Source organism: Scleropages formosus, chromosome 12, assembly GCF_900964775.1.
Source record: "Scleropages formosus chromosome 12, fSclFor1.1, whole genome shotgun sequence".
Classification (NCBI taxonomy): Eukaryota; Metazoa; Chordata; class Actinopteri; order Osteoglossiformes; family Osteoglossidae; genus Scleropages; species Scleropages formosus.
In genome coordinates this window covers 13,772,501-13,794,362 of record NC_041817.1, presented here as the reverse complement: position 1 = coordinate 13,794,362, position 21,862 = coordinate 13,772,501, and positions in this window count along the sequence as shown.

Sequence of the window (21,862 nt, the reverse complement as noted above, 5' to 3'; positions counted from 1 at the left end):
GGTATAAGGATGCTCCGGTACTGGCTACGCAATGCAGCCACCATAATGATTTAGCTTCTGAAAAAAACAATGTTATTCAACTACATCGTTTATGATAAGGGACATTTTGTGGGTAGCTGGTAGTGTAGTGGCTAGAGATGCCATGAATCACCCATGCCACCATCTGTACCACTTAGCGAGCCTCTGTCTTCATTGGTCCAGGAGAATGTTCTGGCCCTTTGCATGATCAGATTAAATTGATTTGGGGGAAAAAAAAAAAAAAAAAAACTGTTTACACTAATGAATGAATGAAAAACAATATTTACTCACTGACATCATATAACTAAAACCATAATCATATATATATAATTTTTTTTTAACTAATTGAACCATGAAATTAATTTTATAATACATATAATCCAACAACAATATGCAGGCTTTACACAGTTAACTTGATTTTTTTTTTTTTTCATTACTGCATTCTTTGCGTAATTTCACTTTGAACTCTTCAATTTTTCCTGTCTTGGTGCCAGATGCATTGATGCTGGAGGTAGCATCAAAAGGGGACCATGTGCAGCACTACACTTGATGGGCTTCTTATTTTTGCCTGTTCAGTTAGCTAAGACTCATCTCTACATTTGCATTTTTTTTCATTTGGCAGAGATTTTTCTTCAACGCAACATATGATCCTCAACTAATATTTAGCTGATTCCAGGGAGAGTAATGTAACACTAACAATTATAGACAAAGTCAAAATTTACACTACCCAGTTCACCTGAAGCATATCTTTGGATTGTGGAATGAAACTAAAACTCCAAAGGAAACCAGTGTGAACATGGGGAGAGTATGCACACTGTAGTGGTGAAAATATTAATTCTCAGAAAATCATTTATACCCATTTTACAAATTGCTCAGTTGTAATGTAACACAAGGGAAGAGGCTAGTTAAGCCTGGACACATCTTCTAAGCAATCTCTTTTGCCTCAAACCTTGTCTTTTTCTTTTCTTTGTCTTCCACTTTGCCTATGATCCCTTTTCGGGCCCTTACTACACTGTACTCCAGTCCCTAAAGAATGCTTAACTGCTTTCTCCATGTTGACTCCCTGTCATCTTTAAACATCACGTTATGAGATTATCAATCAATTTCTGATGGAATGACAAAGTGTGAAATCATTTAACATAAATGAGTCATTATCCTTAGCAAATGCAATCAGCCAAAGCATTTTGCAGTAGCCAGGGGTCCCTGGCACACCTGTGAAGTAAATATGCATTTTTTTTTTCCATTATTCATACATGCTTAATAAAGAAAATAAAAACACAACAAACAAAATCTGTAATATCTGCTTCACAGAGAAAAAGTGTTGGCCTCAAATACAAAAAATTGCTTTTATTGCAACGAGCAGCTATTCATTGCTCAGACAATGAATCTCGTTTTACATTTATTACATTTACATTTATTCATTCAGCAGACACTTTTCTCCAAAGCGACCTACATCTCATAGAAAATACAATTTGTCCATTAAATTAGGAGAAAGAGAGACATAGTTGTAGACTTGTGATTCTTAAGTACAGATAGTTTGTTTCTTTCCACCATATGCTATGATAGGTAGGACTCAAACCATCTTTGTGTCATTCCTTTGATCCCAAGCTGACTAAGAGAGGAGAGTAGAATCTGGTGGTTGACAGTGTCAAATGTTGCAGACAGGTTGAGTAGGATGAGGACCGAGGAGAGGGAAGCAGCTCTAGACAACTGGAGAGCATGAGACGCTGTCAGGAGCGCCATCTCCGTAGAGTGACTAACTTTGAATCCAGACTGATATCCATTGAGGAGATGGTTCCTGGTAAGGAATTCAGATAGTTGATCACAGGCCACCCGTTCCAGAGTTTTATACAGGAAAAAGAAGAGGGAGACTGGTCTGTAGTTTTGTACTGAGTTGGGATCAAAGGGAGGGTTTCTTTACCAGAGGTGAAATGAGAGCAGTTTTGAAGGCAGATGGGAAGCAGCCAGAGGAGAGCGAGGAGTTGATGATCTTAGAGATGACAGTGGAGAGTTGCGGGGAGATGGTCCATAGGAGTGACGATGGGATCGGATCAAGCGAGCAGGTGGTGGCTCTATGTGATATCAGGAGGTTGGAGATTTCAGATTTGTAGAGTTGCTTGAATTCAGAGAGTGTGACTTCACAGGGAGGTCCAGCATGAACAGGGCAGGATGCCCTCTGACATGTTGATCCATTGTTTATGATTGCATTGACTTTGTCTTTGAAAAACAAAACAAAGTCATCGGCAGTGAGAGTGGTGGAGGACACAATAGGGATGAGAAGATGACAACAGGTCTGTGTGGTTTTTTTTAGTTGCAGACTGTATTTTGTTGTGGAAGAAGGTTGTTTTAGCTGAGGAGACAGCAGAGTAAAAAGTAGCTAAAAGTTCTTTGTAGGCATCCAGGTCCGTGCTAGTCTTGGATTTTTGCCATCGTCGCTCTGCAGCCTGGAGTTTGGTTCTGTTAGAATGTAATGTATCAGTCAGCTTGGGTCGTGCTGGTCTGGAAGATAGTGAACAGAGAGAGGCAAGAGAGGAAGAGAGGGCAGAGAGGAAAATGCTAGTAGGATAGTCTGTTGATAAATCTGAGAACTGTGCAGCAGAAGAAAGAGCAGACTGTGGCAGAGGCAAGGCAAGAAGGCGAGAGAGATTTTAAGTTACAGCAGAAGGTGACAATGGGTGAGACAGGGTTGGAAGGAGATGAAGAAGTGATCAGAGGCATGCAGTGGAGTGACAGAGAGGACAGGACAGCCACAGTTACCGTAAATTTATATTTACATTTATTTATTTTTGCAGACGCTTTTCTCCAAAGCTGCTTCCAATGAACTCTATCTAGTGTTATCAACCCACACACCTTATTCACCAAGGTGACTTACACTGCTAGATACTCTTACTTACAAAGGATCACTCATCCATACATCAACCCCAATCCAGTTACAAGAAAAGATGAGGTCAAGGCGATTGCCTGCTTTGTGAGTAGCAGGGGGACTGGGACAGGGAGAGGTCGAAGGACTGTAGGAGCGACAAAAGGCCGCTTGCATGAATGTCGTCGCATCGACATGCAGGTTAAAGTCACCCAAATTTAAATATTACAGTGGGAAATGACAGTTCCTCAAATTCAAAGGATTTTTTTCTTCTACAACTAGTGGTTGTATTTTGGTGTGGAGATTTAAATTCTTTAAAGCACATCACCCATCCATTTTAATTTTTCACAGGTTTTAAGTTTCCACCACCACCTAGACAGATAGAGACAAAACACTTATAAAACACAATGATGAGATGCTTTTGTCTCGTGGTCATATATTTATATGGAGAAGATCAGATAAAATTAAAAATCAGAATACTCAGATTTGAAACTAGTTATATTTTGTGTTTCATTTCATTCTAGACTGTCAAACAATTAAAATTTAAAATTGTTGTTATATGACTTAAATCTATCTATCTATCTATCTATCTATCTATCTATCTATCTATCTATCTATCTATGTGTTCAACCCCCATCTGAAATCTTTCATTAGCAAGCCATAACAATATGTTACTTTATAGAACATAACCATTAATGACAGTTGTCACAAAATGTGAGAAATTTTAAGGCAGAAAAACATCACGTTCTCATAACATTCTATTCAATGAGTAGAAGCTGTCTTGACAATTATAACCAGTAATGAAAGCAATTATAGAAGGTGATTTAAGTAATATGTAACTGACAGTTTTTTCATGTCAAGCCCTTGCTGTATAATGCTCTTTGGAATGCTATCCTAATTTTTTTTCTGTTTCTTTTTTTTTTTTTAGTTTAAATGTGAAATTAACTGAATGCAAGGGAACAATCTGTCAGTATGAAAGGGATGAAACAAGAATATTTACAAATACCAGTTGTGATTCATTAATGAAAACAATATTAGTGCTTTCCTCATGATGTTTCGCCTATTTATGCAGATTCCTCCAAGTACATGCCTAAAACTCAACCATATTTAATGGGAGGCAAAATGTGAGTGACGCACGGAAGACTGCCGTAATCAACAATGAACTGAAGAGGGTTCGTGTTGACGTTGCCGCACTACAGGAGACAAGGCTAGCTGCGTCAGGATCCCTTATGGAGGCTGACTACACATTTCTCTGGCAAGGAAAATCAGACGGTGAACCAAGAGAACACGGGGTGGGTTTCGCTATCAGAAACGGTCTCTTGCAACTGGTGGAACTATGTCCGGGTGGATCAGAACGAATACTTTGCATCAAGCTACAAACCTGTGCCGGCTGTGCTCACCTAGTTAGCACCTATGCACCAACCCTCGGTGCTTCGTCCGAAACAAAAGACCGGTTTTACGACGATCTCCATGCCGTCCTGGAACGCATACCTGCAAATGAGCAAGTATACCTTCTGGGTGATTTTAATGCAAGAGTAGGAGCTAATCGGGATTCTTGGCCCTCATGCTTAGGCTATTTTGGTGTGGGAAAAATGAATGAAAACGGAGAGCGCCTTCTGGAACTCTGCACATATCACAACCTGTGCATTACTAACACCTTCTTCAACACAAAACCACAGCACAGGGTTTCCTGGAGACATCCACGCTCGAAGCACTGGCACCAACTGGACTTGGTGATCACTAGGCGTGCAAACTTGGACAATGTCTTCTTTACACGCAGCTTCCAGAGCGCTGACTGCGATACGGATCACTCGCTTGTGTGTTCAAAAGTTAAGCTGATGCTCAAGCAGTTACATCATTCGAAACCCTATGGGAAGCCCCGCATCGATGGAAACAAGGCACTGCATGTAGAGACGGCAAAGATATTCCGTGACTGCCTTGAGAAAACGCTACCCACCAGATGCGTTACAGAAAGCGTCACCTCGAAGTGGGATCACCTAAGGGACACAATTCGTGACTCGGCCTTGGCAGTTTTCGGGAGGAAGTCTAGGAAAGTGAACAATTGGTTTGAGGAGTACTTTGACGTGATGATTCCAGTCGTTGAGAAGAAACGTTCCGCCTTTCTGGAACACAAACGATCACCCCGTGAGAACACCAAGCGAGCGCTGAGAGCAGCCAGAGCAGAAGTTCAGCGAACAGCCAGGTGGTGTGCGAACGACTACTGGCTCAACTTGTGTAACAAGATTCAGATCCATGCCAGCTTCGGTCATCTCCGGGAGATGTATGATGGCACCAAGCAAGCTATCGGTCCCAGGCAGAATCAGACAGCTCCTCTGAAGTCCAAGTCAGGTGATATTATAACCGACAAAACCAAACAGATGAAGCGCTGGCTGGAATATTTCTCCGAACTGTATGACCTCGAGAGCACAGTGTCAGACACCGCTCTTGAAGCCATTGAACAGTTGCCACTCATGAGTGAGCTGGATGACCTGCCCACGGTGGAGGAACTCAAGAACGCCATCAACCACCTAGTTGCTGGTAAAGCTCCAGGACAGGACGGCATACCGCCAGAAGTCATCAAGTGTGCGAGAGATACTCTTCTGCAACCTCTCCATGAGTTACTGTGTCAGTGCTGGGAAGAAGGTGTGGTACCACAGGATATGCGAAATGCCACGATTGTAACTCTACAAGAACAAGGGAGACCGAAGTGACTGTAACAACTACCGTGGCATCTCACTCCTCAGTGTTACTGGGAAACTCTTTGCTCAAGTTGTCCTCAGAAGGCTTAAAAAAATTGCCGAGCGGATCTACCCAGAATCACAATGCGGCTTCCGTGCCGGACGATCAACCGTTGATATGATCTTCTCCTTGAGGCAGCTGCAGGAAAAGTGTAGAGAGCAAAGGAAACCCTTGTACGTCGCTTTCATCGATCTGACCAAGGCGTTTGATACCGTCAGCAGAAGTGGGCTTTTCCGGGTTCTCGGTAAAATCGGCTGTCCGCCTAAGCTACTTAAGCTGATTCAATCCTTCCATGCTGATATGCAGGGCACAGTCCGTTTCAATGGATCAACGTCTGACGCTTTTAGCATCAAAAGTGCTGTCAAGCAGGGATGCGTGCTCGCTCCAACTCTTTTTGGGATCTTCTTCGCAGTGCTGCTGAAGCAAGCCTTCGGAAATTCCACAGAGGGGGTTTACCTACACACCCGAAGTGACGGGAACCTGTTTAACCTCGCAAGGCTTAAGGCCCGGTCGAAGGTACGAAAGGTTTTCATCCATGATATGCTGTTTGCTGATGACGCTGCTCTGGTGTCACACACACAGGAAGAGCTTCAGCGGCAAATGGATTGCTTCTCTCGCACAGTTGAGGCCTTCAGTCTCAAAATAAGCTTGGAGAAAACCAATGTTATGGGACAAAGTACCCCTCAACCTCCATCAATCTCCATCGGCAACTACACTCTTGAGGTCGTTCACGCATTCAATTACCTCGGGTCGACCATCACAGATACCATGTCACTGGAGCCTGAGCTCAATAAAAGAATAGGAAAAGCCGCCATGACTCTGTCCAGTCTCAGCAGGAGAGTGTGGATGAATGGCATGCTCTCCAGGCATACTAAGATCAAAGTTTACTGCACTTGCGTTCTTGGAGTTCTGCTCTACGGAAGTGAAACATGGACTTTGTATGCCCACCAGGAGAAAAGATTGAACACATTCCACCTGCGTTGTCTCAGATGCATCCTCCAGATCTCGTGGAAGGACAAAGTTACTAACAGTGACGTCCTTAATCAGGCTGGATTGCCAAGCATGCAGACCATCCTCAGGCAATGCAGGCTACGGTGGCTAGGGCACGTCTGTCGGATGGATGATGGAAGGATCCCGAAAGACATCCTGTATGGGGAACTGGCCTTTGGTGTACGTCCAACCGGACGGCCCCATTTGCGCTTCAAGGATGTGTGCAAAAAGGATTTGAGAGAGCTTGACATTAATGTGAACGGCTGGGAGGAGCTGGCAACTGATCGTTGCAGCTGGAGGCGGGAACTTCATCAAGGTCTGGGACGTGGCGAACAAAAGCTGCGACTACAGGCTGAGGAGAGGCGAAGATGCAGGAAGGTCAGGCTTCAAGTGGAACATATGAACAGCACCCAGCACATCTGTTGCAACTGCGGCAAGGACTGTCATTCTCGTTTGGGCCTTCACAGTCATGGCCAGCGATGCAAACCAGCATGAAGTGGACAAAACCAAGGCGCAATTCCATGGTCTTTCTAGACTGATGGATGCCAATGATGATGAAAATGATGACTGTTATGGCCAAAATGCAATGCATTTACTAAAGAAGAAAGAAACACTTTTTCCATTTAAGTATGCATTTGAATGTTAATGCTGACAGATAGAGTGTAAATTCTACAGTACTTTATGGTTCCATTCTTTAAGAGACCCAGTGTAATATATAATAGTATAGTATCCTACATACTTAATTTGAAGCAATCCAATACTATTTTGCATATTTACTGTGATCAAGAATTTACTGTGATCAAGAAATTGTTTTAAAACATGTGCAACTTTACTTGATATATTAACCAGTTCAGCAGTTTGGAGTCTTTTCTACTGAACCATTGAAGAAATTCTCAGATACCACTGCTAAACTCTTATTGCTTAAAGCAATTTCAAGAAAAATTAACCTTACAAATAGGCCTATTGTGTATTTCTTTTTTCATAAAACCAGCAAAGTCATGAGAATATAGACTAAAACCTCATTGATTTAAACAACACACCTACTCAGAATATAAAATCATTGTCTAATGGGAAGCTAGTTTATTCATCTGGAATACATCGGACGTAATAAAAATAATCTCTTATAACTTTTGAAATAATTATGAAGTAGTCAAATTCAACTTAATGTCTCATTATAAGAATGTACAAAAAATTTATGAAACCGAGAAAGGAAATATTCCTAATATATTTTCGCTGCTATCACCTGAAAGACGACAAAAAAACAATAGTGAGGCCCCAATTGGAGTGGATTAATGACTATTTAGATGTAAAGGTTCTTCGGTAGGTGCCGTGTGTTATCTTTTTAAAGTGAGACCTCAGAAAATACACACACACACACACACACACACACACACACACACACACACATATGGGGTCACGGGGAATCGGAGCCTACCCGGTAACACAGGGCGTAAGGGGACACACCCAGGACGGGACGCCAGTCCGCCGCAAGGCACCCCAAGCGGGACTCAAACCCCAGACCCACTGGAGAGCAGGACTGTGGTCCAACCCACTGTGCCACCGCACCCCCTGCCCTCAGAAAATATTCCAAATAAAATATTTTTATTGAAAACAGGGCTGAAGAGAATCCCACGGCTGATATGAAATGTTCATGTCATGATTTATAAGTATAGCCATTTGAAATTATTGTTCTCTATAAAAAAGCTTGTAAAGCAGCAAAAGAAAAGTTAATTGGTGAGATTTATTTTCTTGTATCTTGCTGAAATTGTTTTCCAGCAAGATTTTTTTTTTTTCCAAATTCAAAACATTTACAACTGAACTAACACACTGCCACACAGGCTGACTGGTGACAGGAGGTATGTGGATGGACCCAATTGCAGGTTGGTTTTATTCTTCCAACAAAGCTCATGGGACAGAACAAACTCGTAGGTCAGGGACAGGCGAAGGTTTTTCAGGTGCAGACATCACGACATGGGCAAGACAAACTCATTGTTCAAGAAACAGGCGAGGGTCAAGAATAAAGAACTAGAAAACTAGGCAGGACGCGAAGGACAAGAGAAGACGCTGAAACTGCAACTCCACAGAAGGGTGATTGCAAGAATCCCCGGTGTCGTGTGGTCATGGAGCTCCTTTTATCCTGGGTCTCAATTAGACGCAGGTGTTGCCACTCTGCCTATTCCCAAGGGCATGACAGTACCCCCCCTCGCCCCCCACCGCCCCCACGGGCAGCTTCTGCTGGCCGCTGAGGCCGAGGTGGATCCGGGTTGTCTCTGTGAAAAGCAGTGATTAGGTCTGGATCCAAAATGTCTTTTGCCGGAACTCAGCTGTACTCCTCCGGGCCGCACCCCTCCCAGTCGACTAAATACTGCAAATGGCCGTGATGCCATCGGGAGTCAAGGAGCTCTTTAACCTGGTGCGCCGGAGTTCCCTCCACCTCTACCGATGGGGGCGGCTTTGTAGATCGGGGCGACCTGGAGATGTGACACTTTATATGGCTTGAGAAGTGAGACATGGAAAGACGGATGTACCTGGAGAGACAGGGGCAGAAGCAAGCGATAAGTTACCGGGGTAACCTGGCGGATAATCCGATAGGGGCCTATAAAGTGGGGGCTGAGTTTTCAGGACAGGAGGCACACTTTCAGGTTCCTGGTGGACAGCCAGACCCACTGGCCTGGATAAAAGGAGACGGGACATCAGTGGAGGTCGGCCTGATGTTTGTACTGGTGCGCACTGCGGCATAGCCGGGCTGTGACCGTTCTCCAGGTCTCCTCGCTGTTCCGGTACCAATCGTCGATGGCTGGGATCTCTGTGCGCTCCGGATGCTGTACCAAACTGACATGTTGATCCATTGTGTGGAAATAGATCAGGATATCGTCGAGATACACTTTGACTCCCTTGTTAACTAGATCTCCCAATACATGACTGACAAAGGCCTGAAATACTGATGGGGCATTTGCCAGGCCGAACGGCATGACTAAGTATTCATAATGGCGCAAGGAGGTGCTAAATGCAGTCTTTCAGTCATCACCCTCCCGTCGTTGGCAAGAACAGGGCAACTGCTGATGACGTTGGGGCGGCTGCGACGGAAGCCGCTGGCGCTTCCATGGTGGCCGGCGGAGTCACCATGGCGGCTTCAGGCTCCGGAGCCGTTGACACCAGGTTCTGGAGTGTCTGTAATATCTGCCCAGGGTCTGGTCATGTGACCCAAGCAGCCTACCCTGCGTGGACACCGCCTTTTGCAGGCGATCCAGCTCTGCTGGGTCCATGCTGAAAAGTCGGATTCTTCTGTCACACAGGCCGAATGGAGACAGGAGGTATGTGGATGGACCCAATTGCAGGTCAGTTTTATTCTACCAACAAAGTTTGTGGGAAATGATAAACTCGTAGATCAGGGACAGGCAAAGGTCTTTCAGGTGCAGCTGTCACAGCATGGGCAAGACAAACTCATTGTTCGAGAAACAGGCGAGGGTCAAGAACAAGGAACTAGAGAACGAGGAAAGCTGCAAAGGACAAGAGAAGATGCTGATGCTGATGCTGATGCTGATGCTGATGCTCCACCTCCACCGAAGGGCGATTGCAAGAATCCCCGGTGTCATGCAGTCACAGAGCTCCTTTTATCCTGGGTCTCCTCAATTAGCAGCAGGTGTTGCCGCTCTGCTTGTTCCCAGGGGTGTGACACGCATTTAATGTGCATCAGGAAAAGTAAAATCTGAGTTGCTCTAAAGGCATAGCGGTTCAGATATTCTTTTTTCCCATGTGGATAATTTTTCATTATTTAAGTATATTGTAGTTCATTAATTAATTTGTTCATTCATTGCTTGCTTAGGAAATTTTGCTTTAGGAAAATTGCTTAGAAAAATCACTTAGGAACACATACATTTTAAGGGCAGCTTCTAGAAGAGAACTGTTTTGCTGTTAAAATTGTTCAAATATAAATTTTATCAAAATTATCGAAATACTATGATACTTTAATATTATGTTGCTAGAAGAAGAAAATTAAACATCAAATTCACTGAACACAATGGTGATTTGACTGTATTGTACAGTGTTAAATCATAGTATATATGATTACTGTACACAGTCATAGGAATGACTCTGATACCTTTCCCCTGGAATGTTTTTTTATCTGAAATAGTGAATGTTTGCTTTTGAAAAACTATGTAAAAATCTATCAATTCTATTTTTTCTCAGCAGTCTGCCATGAAAGACAAAACTTTTCAGTAAAAATGCATCCTGATGTGTAATGTGATTTTTATATATATTTTCAACATTTGAAGAAGCATCTATTCAACCAGAATGTTAATTTTGATGAATAACGTGCTTGGCTTCATTCCTTGAACAGGAGTTTATGAACCCCTCTAATGACTGACATATCAAATCCGTACTGATTATTTTCATTACGCACCTTTCACTGTCTTTTTTGGTTTCTTCAGATGTGATACAATCAGAGTAGTGGTGTCAAGGAGAGACTGTGAATGAATGAATGAAAAGAAAAGTTTTTCTTTCAATTTCTAAAAAATGATTACATTAACATTGGCTTCCCCTGGTAGGGGTGCGGTGGCACAGTGGGTTGGACCACAGTCCTGCTCTCCGATGGGTCTGGGGTTCGAGTCGTGCTTGGGGTGCCTTTCGACAGACTGGCGTCCTGTCCTGGGTGTGTCCCCTCCCCCTCCAGCCTTGTGTTACTGGGTAGGCTCCAGTTCCCCGCGACCCTGTTTGGGACAAGTGGTTCTGAAAATGTGTGTGTGTGGTTTCCCCTCTCCATTTTTTTCCTATATATATATGATGCAGATTCACAAAATGAGCTGTTCCACTGTATTTTAAAGATTGAAACTCACTTTCAGAAACAGAATTTGGCAGAGTGGCTCCACATTTCAGCAAATAAGATCACACACACACACACACACACACACACACACACACACACACACACACACACACACACACACACACACACACTTTCAGAACCGCTTGTCCCATACGGGGTCACGGGGAACCGGAGCCTACCTGGCAACACAGGGCGTAAGGCCGGAGGGGGAGGGGACACACCCAGGACGGGACGCCAGTCCGTCGCAAGGTACCCCAAGCGGGACTCGAACCCCAGACCCACCGGACAGCAGGACTGCGGCCCAACCCACTGCGCCACCGCACCCCCTCAAATAAGATCAATAAAAAGCATTTCAATGTGCATGAAAAAAAATGTGTTCCCTAGGTTTTTTTATTGTTCAAATAATATAAATAACAAATAAAAGTAGTTCACAATAAAATAAATATAAGGTAATAATGTGCTTTGCACAAAAAATGTTTTCATTAAATTCAAAATGTGTTTTAGGTTTTGCTTCAGCAATCAAGACTGTAGCAGTTATATTGCTTGTATGATTTCAACTTGGGGGGCGTGGTAGCGCAATGGGTTGGACCAGGTCCTGCTCTCTGGTGGGTCTGGGGTTCGAGTCCCACTTGGGGTGCCTTGCGACGGACTGATGTCCTGTCCTGGGTGTGTCCCCTCCCCCTCCAGCCTTACGCCCTGTGTTGCCAGGTTAGGCTCTGGCTCTCCGTGACCCTGAATGAGACAAGTGGTTCAGAAAGTGTTTGTGTGTGATTTCAACTGTACCATAAGTGACTGAACCAAGTTTCAAGGAATGTTTAGTTCACTCAAGAATTTGGCTGTTACTAAGAAAGGAAGTTGTCTAGAAGAACTGCTAAATTATAAGAATTTTAAAGAGATGATAAAGAGTACCCATTCCCTTTCTGCCTGATGAATCCCTTTACAAAGCCAAATACACCAGCCAGATTCATTTTAACCATGCCTACAGAGACACCAAAATCATAAAATGGACATTTGTTCTGTTTTAAAACAGTTTCATTTATCTTGGCATTGAATTCCTCGCATCTGCCAAGGTGTTCAGTTATTTTAATCTTCTCCTCTACTTTAACTTGGGTACAGAAGATGAAGAATGATTAACAGTGGGCAAAGAAGTGTGTAACAGAGTAGAAAACTGGATCCCGTAGTATGCACTCCAGTGTGGCTTTCAATGCCTGTGGTCCCTGGATGATAGAAATTCTGCTGCTGTTATTTTGTGTTTCCCATGAACTCTTTCTGAAGCTTCTGAAAGTTTTCTAACTGCAGCTTGGATGCAAAATGGAACATATGTTATAGTGGTCTACAAGGTAGAAGTAGTGTTCTCTTTCTTTAAACCTCAGTACTGTCAAGTTAACCAAAATATCAAAATATTGGAACAATATTTGTCATATTGAGGGGTGCGGTGGCGCAGTGGGTTGGGCCGCAGTCCTGCTCTCCAGTGGGTCTGGGGTTCGAGTCCCGCTTGGGGTGCCTTGTGACGGACTGGCGTCCCGTCCTGGGTGTGTCCCCTTCCCCTCTGGCCTCACGCCCTGTGTTGCCGGGTAGGCTCCGGTTCCCCGTGACCCCGTACGGGACAAGCGGTTCTGAAAATGTGTGTGTGTGTATTTGTCATATTAAATAGTGCTGAACAACATTTGTTGCAAGATTGAAAAGGTTAGCAGAGATGTTTTCTGAAAAATTGTGCTCATTGCTTTTATTAAACTGTTGATAACACTGCCTATTTATTCTTAGTTTTAAAAAATTCAACCAAAAAAATAATTAAAATTTTCAATACTTAATTATTCTATTTTGATTCAGAACAGATAAAAATTAATGGAAAAAATAAAAAAAAACATACTGGCACAGCTCTGTTTTTTTAATACAGCTGAAGACACACATTAACTGTGCATTTGTTCATGTGCAACTGAAGGATTGAATCATGTGACTAATTCAATTACTTGTTTCAAGGGCAAATCAATTAAGATCTCTTTTGCAACAATTATTTTTAGATGTGGGAGACTAAGCAGGCATGTATTACTCATCAGGATTCTTTCCCTTTACATTAAAGAGTGAATTCCTTCCACCTGTGACTAAGTCTTCCACTGATATGTTCATTGATACATGTCCTGCAAATCAGTAGAAATACTGTCAGAATCTAATCTTGAGGGAGACAGTGATGCATACACTAGTATAATAACACACACACACACACACACACACACACACACACACACACACACACACACACATTGTCTGAAGCTGCTTGTCCCAAGCGGGGTCATGGCAAACCGGAGCCTAATCCGGCAACACAGGACGCAAGGCTGGAGGGTTAGGGGACACACCCAGGATGGGACGCCAGTCCGTCGCAAGGTACCCCAAGCGGGACTCAAACCCTAGACCCACCGGAGAGCAGGACCCAGTCAAACCCGCTGAACCACCATGCCCCACCCCCCGTACAATAATACCTTTACTACAATTTCTGATACTGCATACAAACCTGCTGATTAAATATTTGAATACTATAGACAGATACATACATGTGTACATATGATACAGATGACATATAGATACATAGAACTGTAAATCATTCCATAAATTTTGATTTAGTGTGACTCTTACTTATACTGTACATGATTTAATTTCTCTGTCAAATATATTTGTAACTGTCTTTGGTTTGCAAGTTAATTCATCATTAATATTCAATGTAAGGCCCAGTGTGAAGTAAAGTCCTCAGCATGATCCAGATGGTGCAGCTCATCATCCTCAAGTGGTGCAGTACAGTGGAGGTCTTTTCATTCTTCTGTCAATACAGTCCGGCAGACTGATAATGAAACCTCAGTGTTATAAGAAATAGAGGAAACTAGCTGAATGCATCACATCAGTGGTAAAGGAATGACACCAGTGTAATGTCTGTATACATATGCTTTGTGAATTGATTGGTATGAATAGTTTCTATGTACAGAAACTATAACAATATAATAAAATGTATGTTTTCTTTTTTGTGTGTGTGTGTGTAAATTAGTGCATGCTGTGAGCTGGGGGAAAGCAGAATCATGAAAATTCACAGAAAGACTAGTCTGAAGAATAGAATCAGAGGAAAGTCACTGCTGTCATTTTTTTTTTTTTCTTAAAAGCAATGCTTAAGACCACCCTTCATGGATAATAATGGTCATCGTATGGGCTGAATCCCTGCTCCTAAGTTTTAGTTCTTGCATGAGAAAATATAGCAAATGCACCACATGTAAAACAGAAATCACAGCAGAACAGAAATCTCCAACACATAGACCACCAGAGACAATAATTAAAAAAAGAAAAACAATTAAAAATAACAGAGTGAAACAGAAACCAACATTTCAAAGCCTGGTCACTGACTTTCATAAAGGTATAAAAAGTTCCAAACTTTTGTCAGCTGAAAGTTTTTTTTTTGTTACTTTTAAACAGTCACTTTTGTTTTTCAGTATATGATACCTTAAGGCATCAAGGAAGTGCAACTGCCAATACACACATCAGCTGAAGCCACTTGTCCCAAGCAGGGTCGTGGCAAACCGGAGCCTAATCCAGCAACACAGGGCGCACGGCTGGAGGGGGAGGGGACACACCCAGGACAGGACTCCAGTCCGTCACAAGGTACCCCAAGCGGGACTCGAACCCCAGACCTACCAGAGAGCAGGACCCAGCCACACTCCTGTTCAACTGTTAGTATTGCACCTCATATACTGAACACAGCTTTGAAATGTCTGAAGAAATTAATCAGAGGCTCTACCTTTTCACATTGTGTTCATGGACTATTGTACTTGGGGAGGGTTTATGCGATTGAAAGCAGTCTTCCACATTTTCGGAGTAATAGTGTGGCATGCTGTTAATCACTTGTGCAAGTTAGGCTCATGGTGGTCTGGAGTCTACATTAGAAGCACAGGGCACAAGGTAAACCAAGTGTTTTAATTAATGAACGGTGGATGTTTATTGTTAATTGTTTATTGTTAGTTAATGTAGAAAAAAACCAACATTCTTACATGAACACTCTGAACGGTACTTAAAATTTACATTTCACAGCTATTCACAATGAAAAAAATGTTCAAAATAAGAAGCTTACATACTTTAAAAAAGAGGCAAGTCTGTTTTAAGCAGACTTTGTTGTGGCACATTTAATTGGTCAGGGCACTGCACTGGACAAATGCACTGTGTAAAGTCAAAAAAGAAGGGGAACTGAACTGCATATTTATTTTGGTTAATTGCTGCAGTATCATATTCTTGTAAAAACTGTGACAAAAATTTTGTCTAAAAAAGTCCTTAAAAAGTACATGCTGAAAAGAATTCCGTGGCTCTCTTTGACAGCATGGATTATAGATTTTAAAAGATGCTGGTAACCACCCCAACCCTACAAAGACACAGTAAAAAAAATGCAAATTAAACAATAAAAGAAAAGGTGTGAGTAATGATTTCTTTAATCCCTTTTTGCGTCAGTGCACATTGCAAGCCAAGAAAGGGTCTTTAACCTCATTAAAAGATAATGGTGTCCCAGTACAAAATTTCCAAGTATATATAGATAGGACATATCAGTCCACAGTGTATGTTTTATAAAAAAGCATTAATCTTTCAGTTCCTTAAATAACTTAACAGTGTTGGAATCATGGCTCCCTGCTTCACCTGAGTAAATTATTCATGATGATATGTCTGTATTGAAGGCTGTTCTCTTTCCTTGTAGGTGTGCTTTTGTTCTGTGTGTTTGCACACACGTTTCTTTTTCTTGTTTGTTGATAGTAAATCATACTCTTCTGACTGCACAAAATGTACCTAATATAATGTACAATACAGTGCCCTGCCCCTTAGACCCAACCATGTTGGTATCTATGAGACAGACAAGCATACAGTTGCGGAATTTTGAAAAATATAACATAAAGTCCTTTATGTACAATACAATCCTATGTCAATGGCAAAATTGGCAAAAGCTTCCATAATCTCACAGGGTGAAGAACTCAAGGTTGCACACTGCTTTCTTTATCTGTGCCAATGTCTGTTTGTATGTGTTTTGTTAATATTTGAGAGAAATATAGTTACTGCTGTCAGAAACACTTGGAAGCAGAGCTGAGGATAGATACAATTGCCGAGCTTTAATGGATAGGAGGAGATGAAGACTGTGGTTGAAGAGCAGAAACCAGGTCGGAACCAAGGAAGTTGTTGTGGGAGAGGACTGGATTGAGACTGGGTATGTTCTAAGTTGAAGTCTGGATGTAGATCTCTACATTGGACTAAAAGCCATGGTCTTGAGACAAAAAGGGTTGAAGACAGGACAGTAATAGTCTGGGACACCGAAAACCTTGGTCGAGGATGAAACTGGGTCAGTACCTAAGTTGTGGAATGATTATTAACAACAGAGTGTGGGTTACGGCACATATGCTCAAGTGAGACCCTGCAGCCTCCCAGCAGTGGATCTCTCCTATTTATAATCTTGTTCATGTGTGTTGGTCCTGGGCTCACCTCTGTGAGGTTTTTGTGGTAGACATGACATAAGACATTAAGAGGTTGCATGTTTCATTCCCACCTTTTCTATCCCTTGAGCAAGGTACTTACCCTAAATTCCATCTACAAAAAATGCTAAGCTCAACAAATGGGTAAATAATTTTTAGTAGTTTAACACAGTCGATAATTTGTCTCCTTTGTTGTAACTTCCTTTCTATCCACAGCAAAGTTCTCATAACTGTCCACTAGCTATGTTTGTCTTCCTCTCAGCCCTATTCTCCTCTCTAGAGTCTTTCTGTCCTCTAATGTCCAGACCACCATGCCCCAAATTCAGCATATGAGTATCATGTGTACTCCATGCCTAAAGAACGAAACTTCATGCTGCTGAATGGCAATACAGGAAATCAAAAAGTTCCACTGACTAAGCAGTTTCTAAGAAATTCCTTGTATCCTTTTCATTCTGTGGTTTCCTGAGCAAGAACTACTTTCTTCAGGAAGAATCTACAGCCATGGTGTCCCCCTGGCGCGGATGCGTCGGACCCAAGTGCGGAGCACAGGAAGTGAAGTCAAGGGGTGATCCAGTAGACATGATCAGGGAAACAGGTAAAATGGTCACCGATCTGTGAACGGAATCCAAAGGGCAAATCAGAGAGTCGTTGTCCAGTAAACAAGTGAGAAGTCGTAGACGAGGAGCAGGAACTGGGAAACAGGGAGGTCAGGAGATCTAAGGCAAGAATGGGAAGAGCAGGCAAATAGCAAGGCTGAACAAGGTTCTCCAACTTCCTATGGCCCAGGCTGTCTTTTTATGTGCCCGGACCCTGTTCAGCTGCAGCTCGTTAATGAGATGGAGGGCATGACATCATCTCTCCTATCACACACACACTTTCTGAACCGCTTGTCCCATACAGGGGTCGCGGGGAACCGGAGCCTACCCGGCAACACAGGGCGTAAGGCCGGAGGGGGAGGGGACACACCCAGGACGGGACATCAGTCCGTCGCAAGGCACCCCAAGTGGGACTTGAACCCCAGACCCACCAGAGAGCAGGACCTGGTCCAACCCATTGCGCCACCGTGCCCCCATCTTTCCTATCATTAACTCCTAAATTTTCTGCCATGGCTCCCTGTATTCTTAACAGTCTCCCTTAACCGCCTTTCCACAGAGTTTGATGCTAGGTCATTTAGACTTCTCTGTTTTCACATCTTTCCGTAGTTCTGCCCTTGCCTTATAAGGATTTTTATGTTATTGGTATACTGATGACACCCAGCTCGTCCCCTTTCCTCCTGCAGCTACAGACGTATCCTTAGATATTGCTGCCTGCCTCTCAGACACATCTACTTGGATGACTGATAACCATCTACAAGTAAACTTCTCTAAAACCAAGATCATGCACCTCCCAACTGGTCCATTGACCTGTCAGGAGCTCTCTACAAAGTGGACAACTGATTTCACCTGCTTCATCAGTTAAGAGCATGGGAGAAATGACTGACTCATGTTTCTTCTTGCCTCAACACAGTAATGCCATAACCAGGTTCTGCAGGTACATCCTGCATCACATCCACAGGAATCCCTTATTTTACAATCATCTCTGCACAGTTTCTGATCCAGGCCATCCTCCTCCTCTGCTATGTTAGTCTGCTATGCTCCTCTATCTCTATCTGCTTGGTGGTCCCATGCCAGAGAGGTCCAAAATCAAAGCCCAAAAGTTTGCAGTTCTGGACAGTATGTTGTAGAATGAACTCTCTCTTTCACTCATAGCTGCTGAATCCCTCTCACGGTTCAAGAAGGGCCTCAAAATACATTTGTTTCATACTCACTTCTCTCTAGACTTCCTATCTATGCAAAAAGTTTACATTATGTCACTTGTCACAATTACATTTGTATTTCTATTAATTCTATCTGCTTACCGTACTCATGTACTGTTACTGTTAACGTTATGTGTTTTAAAACTTGTACTCTCTGACAATTCTGTATGCAGCTACCCTTGAAATGTATGCCAGTTTAAACAGTGACATCACACTAACTAGCTCATGAATCACATCTTAATCTATGTCTCTCCATCTGTTGGTGGCCACTTTGGATAAAAGCATTTGCTTAAGCAATAAATGTGAATGTAGTAGTGGTCGTAGTAATTAACAGCTGTAATAGCTGTTGTTTTTTTCGTAATTGTACTGGTAGTGATAGTAGAATTAAAAATAAAAATGTGTTTGAACATATTAGCTCATTTCATTTTATATTTCATCTCATGTAACATTATGTACTGTTACTATCCTTATAGTTTTCGTGGCAGGATACAAAAGTAGATTGCCAGGTCTTTCTTCTATGCAGTTAATGTTGGTGTTGTTGCTGTTGTTACTGAAATGTTACCTCCGTCATCAACAGCATCCCATACTGTTCACAACCCTAGTTGTTCACAACTAGCAAACTGGAAAACTTCACAATCGATGGAGAAAAAAAAAGAAATAGTAGATAACTCCAGTCTACTTGGATCAATAATCAATAAAGAAGTGACAAGCAGCCAGGAAATCCAATGACAAATTGTTCTGAGCAAAACCGCTATGAAAAGCTTATACAAAATTCTCAAGTGTAGGTATGTGACTCTGTACACAAAAGTCCAACTAGTTCAAGCCATGGTCTTCTCAGTCACATCATGTGGATGCGAGAGTTGGACAGCGAAGAAGATGGACAGGAAGAAAATTAATGCCTTTGAACAATGGTGCTGGCGAAGAATCCTGCACTTACTCTGGACGGCCTGGAAAACAAATGCAATGGGTATTGTAGCAGATCAAACCAAAGATGTCATTGGAAGCTCAGACAACACGGCTTCAACTCTTTTACTTCGGACATATCATGCGGAAAGATCACTCAATGGAAAAGGACATCATGCTGGGCAAAATGAAAGGTCAACACAGCAGCAGAAGGCCTGCTACGCGGAGAACTGACACAATCACCACAGCCACGGATGCCCACTTTCAAATCTAAGCTGGTTGACGAAAAACCAGATGCTTCTTAGGACAACTGTCCATAGAGTCGCCATGAGTAGACATTGACTCAGCGACACCTAACAACAACATCACGCATTTCTGAACCACTTATCCCATACAGGGTCGCAGGGAACTGGAGCCTACCCGGCAACACAGGGCGTAAGGCCAGAGGAGGAGGGGACACACCCAGGACGGGATGCCAGTCTGCCACAAGGCACCCCAAGCAGGACTCGAACCCCAGACCCAGCGGAGAGCAGGACCCGGTCCAACCCACTGCACCACCGCACCCCCCAACAACAGCATTATATACTAAATAATCCTCGTTATAGGCGAAGCAACTAGTGGAACAGAAAGATCATGTTAAACAGAAGACACTTTCCTTTTTACACTGAGTGGAGAATAATTGCAATTTTCATCACAGTATTAATCTAACACTACTTTCTTTGGGACTGAATGGGAGAAAGTAGAGAGGGATGGGCCTTAATCATTACTTCACTCACTGCATTATTAACATTTAGGAGATGATCTCCCGACAGTAAAATAATGGTTGTTTGCTCTTCGGTCTTAATTATGTACATTTTAGCATGCCTGGCCTGCCAAGTAATGGAGAGGTAGCCATTTATTTAGGGAGCATTTATTCAGCTTGCAGCCAGCATGTTGAATAAATTCTGGTGCACTTTGTTTTGGTATGAACGCTGCCGTGGGCTCCAAGGTAAATGAACATCAAATGCATTGTCTCCTGAAAACCTATTACAATTGCTATAATGTCATTCACATTTTTGAGCTCTTTGTCTTTAAGGACAACAGTAAGGTAACATGGAGTAAAAACTAAAGAATTATCACACTTTTTGCTTGTGAAATTTGTCAGTATTAGTCCTAAAACTGAGTACCATTGTTTGATGACCTTTAAGTTCATATGTTGAAGAGCACAATTTTTTATATTACATTAATATTTCATAATTTAACTCTCAAATTCTACATTCTTCTATTAATCACAAAAATAATACACATTATTACATTACATTTTGCAGTTTGTGTGTATGCTTGTGTGTGTGTGTGTGTGTGTGTGACTGAGGGAAACCTAGAGAAAGGTTTTAAATGAGAAAACAATGGGATTACAGTACAGCAGTAAAATAATTTATCCACACATTCCTAACACTTTTTTTCAATTTTCATTGTATGCTAATGAAGCTTAAATATGCCTGGACCAGAGTGCTAGGTATGAAGAAATGTAATTCTCATAATTGAAACGTTAAATAGATATTACTATAAATGATTGTCATTTCCAGACATTTGGATAATTATCTGTTAAATTGAATGGCCACATTTAAAAAAGGAAAAAGATTATAAGTTATAGGAAGTCTGCCCCAGAGGAATTGAGGTCACAATGATCCAATGTCAAGCAAGGAATTGAATTTTATTTACTGACTATAAATATCTGAAGACCTCCCTTATTCAGGAAAAAAAAATGTAATCACAAACGGGAAACATGGGTGTTTGCAAATTGTGTTAAGTGTCTTGTTCATGTTGGTGCCAATTTAAAGGTAGTCAATAATAATTATATTTTAAAAAATGTATTAAGAAAATTCTGTATAGCTATCAATTTGTTGGTGAAAAAAATTTTTAGAAAAAATGTTTTTAAATGTTTTATGATTAGAGTCAGTTGCTCACATTTCCTCTACATCAGTACAGATAAGTACAGGTTGTCTCGACCTCAGGGAAATTACACCAGAGGACCACAGGAGAAGGTTACCAGAGCTAATTCCACATACATGACAAACACCTGCCCCTCATTAAAACACTCTTTAGAAAAAGACCACCTACAGCTCATTTCAGTAAATAAGTCCTCAAAGTTCGGACCCAAATCGTATAGGCTCACATCCTTCTCTTCTACTTTGTTTTAATTTCTTTGCTGGCCTCTTTGACAAGTTATCCATGTTTACCACTACTGTGCATCAGCATGCTTCCTTTCC